Source organism: Scylla paramamosain, chromosome 38 (assembly GCF_035594125.1).
Source record: "Scylla paramamosain isolate STU-SP2022 chromosome 38, ASM3559412v1, whole genome shotgun sequence".
Taxonomy (NCBI): Eukaryota; Metazoa; Arthropoda; class Malacostraca; order Decapoda; family Portunidae; genus Scylla; species Scylla paramamosain.
This window is the reverse complement of record NC_087188.1, coordinates 12601235-12606234: the sequence shown is the minus strand read 5'-3', so window position 1 is coordinate 12606234 and position 5000 is coordinate 12601235. Positions and strand designations below refer to the sequence as shown.

The 5000-nt window shown below is 37.9% G+C and overlaps 1 protein-coding gene and 1 long non-coding RNA gene across 2 annotated transcripts in view; one reads left to right on the top strand and one right to left on the bottom strand.

Moving 5' to 3' along the window:
• The window catches only part of LOC135091786 (acetylcholine receptor subunit beta-like 2), a 122412-nt gene that overhangs the window by 29951 nt on the left and 87461 nt on the right, over positions 1-5000 (top strand).
• Positions 1-5000, bottom strand: part of LOC135091787 (uncharacterized) — a 53466-nt gene that overhangs the window by 4115 nt on the left and 44351 nt on the right. The gene's annotated exons all lie outside the window — the stretch shown is intronic.

Genomic DNA, 5000 nt, shown 5'->3' with positions numbered 1-5000 from the left:
GGACCATTTATTAAGGCTCCTTCATTGCACATATAAAAGCTGTCTCCAAAATACAGGACATAATGAATCTATACGCAAAATACAAACATTCATATCATCTTTATTATTTTCCCGGCCTGTGTGTTGCCGGAGAGAAAAATTATTAGCAGAGAGAGAGAGAGAGAGAGAGAGAGAGAAAGAGAGAGAGGAGCGAGTTTTCATTCTCTCTCTCTCTCTCTCTCTCTCTCTCTCTCTCTCTCTCTCTCTCTCTCTCGCTGAATCCGTCTCTAGTCAGCTTTTGACACAGAACTCTAAGGGAGAAAGAGAAAAGATAAGGAGACATGAAAAGAAAGAAAGAAAGAAAGAAAGAAAGAAAGAAAGAAAGAAAAAAGAAGAAAGAGAACTGGAGTTGAGCGTGGATGAGGCGAATGTAGCAGGGAGAGAGAGAGAGAGAGAGAGAGAGAGAGAGAGAGAGAGAGAGAGAGAGAGAGAGAGAGAGAGAGAGAGAGAGAGAGTCCCTCATACAAGTACTTTCGTTCCAACTCTTCTGCCCCTCTCCCTCTCCCCCACCCCTGGTCCCTCTCTTTTAAAGACCCCCCTCACTTAAGTATGCATTTACTTCTGAAGTGAAAAAAAAAAGGAGGGAAAAGAAAAATAAAAGTCCCCTACATCAATATTTTAGGCCTAAAAAGCCCACCTATTTTCCATTTATGATTTTCTAAGGCCTATATTCTGGAACACTGCGCCACACCTCTACTACTTTGAAAAGGCTCTGAATGAAGTTACACGGGTCTTCAAGAGTGTTTTTAAGGTTCTAGAAACAGATTACCAAGGTTTCTTCATTACTAACAGGAGAAACACTATTCAAAACCAAGCTAATCATGTCTGTGGCCTTGAAATATAATCGTGGTGATGTTACATGGATTTTCAAGGAGGTTTTTATGATTCTGGTGATAGAATAACGATCTTTCTACAATATAAACAGGAAAAAAACAGTTGAGAACCGGCTAATCATCTCTGTGTGACCTTGAAAACAGTTGTGATGAGAGGAGAAAGTTTAAGGGTGTTTTTTGTGATTCTAATGACAGATTAATGAGGTTTCTACAACACTAACAGGAAAAACACTATTGAAAACCTGGCTTATCATCTCTGTGGCCTTGGAAAATGGTAGTGGTGGGAGAACAGAGCATTTCTGAACACCAGCCTGCTATGTATGATGAGAATAACTTTGTATGATGTGTATAAGCGAACCGTGAATTAGAGAATCTGTTTAGCATATCAGAGGCTTGGAAAAATGTTAATTGCATTTTAATTTCCCGCGTCAGATGATAATTTAATGTATAATTATTCAGTGTAATTGACGTGTGAAAATAAAAAAGAAAAGAAAAGGGGGGATAATGTTGAAATGTTTAATTTGGTGAAGAAAATGGGATTTGGAAAGAAGATGGAGTGTGAAGAAAGGAGGAACTTATGAAGACTGTGTGGAAAGGTAAAATATAAAATACAGATAAAATAGATATAATTTGGTGAAGAAAACGGGAAGAAAATGAAGTGTGAGGAAAGGGTGAGACTTAAGAAAACGACGTGGAAAGGATAAAGGATAAAAGAAAGAGAAAATAGATAAAGTGGTAACGTTGGAATGGAGAATTTGGTGAAGAAAACGAGAATTGTAAAGGAAATGGATGACTCAAGAAAACTTTGAGATAGAAAAAAAAAGATGAAAAAGATAGAACGTTGAAGACTAGAAAGGAAAATAAATGAAAGGAAAAATAAATAAATAGAAAAATAAACGTAAAGGATTAAGAGGAAAATACAATAAATTAATGAAAATAGTAAAAAACACAAAAAAAGCAAATGTGCAAAAACTTTATGAAGGAAAAGAAATGTAAGAAAACTCTCTCTCTCTCTCTCTCTCTCTCTCTCTCTCTCTCTCTCTCTCTCTCTCTCTCTCTCTCTCTCTCTCTCTCTCTCCTACTTCCCTCCCCCCTCCTCCATATGACACCCCAAATCTTCCCCCCATTACTCCCTATCCTCCCCTCCCTCACCTCTCCCATATGATAAGTGGGGGGAAGCCTACTTACTTAGGCCTAAAAGAGAATGATGAAAATGAAGTAGGTAAACAATAGGCTTAGAAAAGACGACAGGGAAAAAAAAGTTGAAATTAGTAGCCATATTTTGAGAGATTAACGAGATATGAGGGGGAGAGAGAGAGAGAGAGAGAGAGAGAGAGAGAGAGAGAGAGAGAGAGAGAGAGAGAGAGAGAGAGAGAGAGAGAGAGATTATCTGTTGACACGAGAAAAACAAGTGATAGTACAGAACAGTCTCTCTCTCTCTCTCTCTCTCTCTCTCTCTCTCTCTCTCTCTCTCTCTCTCTCTCTCTCTCTCTCTCTCTCTCTCTCTCCACACATAATCCACAGCTAACCGATTCAAGTTGGTTTGTTTAACGACCTAAAGTGGATAAAAGAGGAGGAGGAGGAGGAGGAGGAGGAGGAGGAGGAGGAGGAGGAGGAGAAGGAGGAGGAGGAAGAGGAGGAGGAAGAGGAGGAGGAGAAAATAAATACTTGTACGTAAGAAATGGAAGATAAGAATAAATTGATAAGAAAGAGAGAAAATAAGAATACTAATGCAAGAATGCGGAGAGAGAGAGAGAGAGAGAGAGAGAGAGAGAGAGAGAGAGAGAGAGAGAGAGAGAGAGAGAGAGAGAGAGAGAGAGAGAGAGAGAGAGAAACAATGCAGATACCCTTTTGGCAAGCAAGAGTCAGAAGAAGAAGAAGAAAAAAAAAAGAAGAGGAGGAGGAGGAGGAGGAGGAGGAGGAGGAGGAGGAGAAAGGTTTATTCTTTCCTCGAGGGTAAGAAGACGTCGGGGAATCCTCTTGCTTTCCTCTTTGAATATTCATTGTGAGGTTAGCAAGGAAGAAGAGGAGGAGGAGGAGGAGGAGGAGGAGGAGGAGGAGGAGGAGGAGGAGGAGGAGGAGGCTGTCTTGGTACTTGGGAATGTAACAGAGATGCGGAAGGAGGAGGAAGGAAGAGAAAGAGAACTAAGAGGAGGAGGAGGAGGAGGAGGAGGAGGAGGAGGATGAGGATGAGGATGAGGATGAGGAAGAGGAGGAGGAAGAGGAGGAGGAGGAGGAAGTGGAGGAGAAGGGAAAAAGGAAACGATAACTAGGAAGGAATGAAGGAAGATGAGAGAGAGAGAGAGAGAGAGAGAGAGAGAGAGAGAGAGAGAGAGAGAGAGAGAGAGAGAGAGAGAGAGAGAGAGAGAGAGAGAGAGAATAACAATTAAAAAAAGGTCCGGCAGAAATGGAAGAGGAACAAGAAATAAATAACAAACAAACAAAATGCAGGAGAGACAAAGGAGAGAAAAACAAAACAATGAAAGAACAAAAAAAGGAAGAAAAGAAGGAAGAAAACAATTGGACGAGGAGAAAGAAAAGCAAACAAAAGAAGAAATAATGAGAATTCGCTAAACGGTGGGAGAAAGAAGAGGAATAAGAGGAAGAAAGGTAAGAAAAAAAGGAGGAAAAAAAGGAAAGAAAAAGAAAGTAGAATGAAAACTAGAGAGAGGAAAAGGAGAAAATGGAAGGAGGGAAAGAGGAAGAGGAAAAGAAGAAGAAGAGGAGAGGTAAACATACAAGTTGATAAATCTTATGAACACACACACACACACACACACACACACACACACACACACACACACACACACACACACACACACACACACACACACACACAATTCACTTTAGACAAAAAACTGCATCACTTTTCAAAATTATCTTCCTGAAAATTTCGTAGTTAGCAGATGAGAGAGAGAGAGAGAGAGAGAGAGAGAGAGAGAGAGAGAGAGAGAGAGAGAGAGAGAGAGAGAGAGTGGTTCATCTTATCCTCATACTCTAATCACAAATTTTCACTCACAAAACACTGTTTCATGCCAGGTTACATTTTACAGATATAATATTCCGGCCGATTTTAACAGAATTACTCACATTTTGCAGACTTATTCATTCATTCATTGGGCCTCACTTTTTCAGTCACCAAGGAGCTTCAGTATTCACTCACACTTATAAATTTCAAAACACAGTGATGGTTGGAAGATACAAAGACATATGAAAAGTTAAAATAAAAAGAGAAAATACTGAACTGAATCAATATTTAATAGTAAGCCATGAATAAAGAAAACGATTCATATTTACGAGTACTTATACTTTTTCTAAACACAGAGATTAAAAGAAACACAGAAAAAAAAGAAAAAAAAATAAATATAAAAAAAACTAACCTAACCAAATATAGACTAAACCTTTTATAATACTGTAAAAAAAACACTAAAATAAAAAAAAATCTACATTAGCAAGTCAAAATTTGTAAGTAAAAAAAAAAAAAAAAAATACCTCAATTTATTTCGCGTCTATATTTGAATAACTTAACGAATTATTCCAAAACTTAATCTGGACATGTTAAAGACTATTTTTTCTTAGTTTGGTATTTATTATGTAAGTTATTTTCTTTTCTGAATCATTGTTATTATTATTATTATTATTATTATTATTATCATTATTTATTTATTTATTTTTTATTTATTTATTTACTTATTTTTTTTGAGGTTAAGACGAATCCTTAAGACGAATCCGAAGTCAGAGTCGAAGTAAGTGTTAGGATGAAGTAAGTTTAGAGAAGCCAGACGCTCTCTCTCTCTCTCTCTCTCTCTCTCTCTCTCTCTCTCTCTCTCTCTCTCTCTCTCTCTCTCTCTCTCTCTCATACGTATAATCTTTTCTGTTCCCAATTCTTTCCTTCTTTTCCCTCTTTATATTTTTTTCCCTTCCATATTTTTCCTTCATTTCTGTAGCCGACGTTCAAATTCTCAACGTTATTTTTTTTCCCATTTTTACTTTTTTCTTTCTTTATTTTCATTCTTTTCCTCTCGTGTACGATTTTTTTCCCCTTTTTCTCTTGACGTATTTTTTTCTTTCCTTCTCTCTCCCGTTCCCTCCTCCCTCGTATGTCTCTTCCCTGCTCTTTCCTCCACT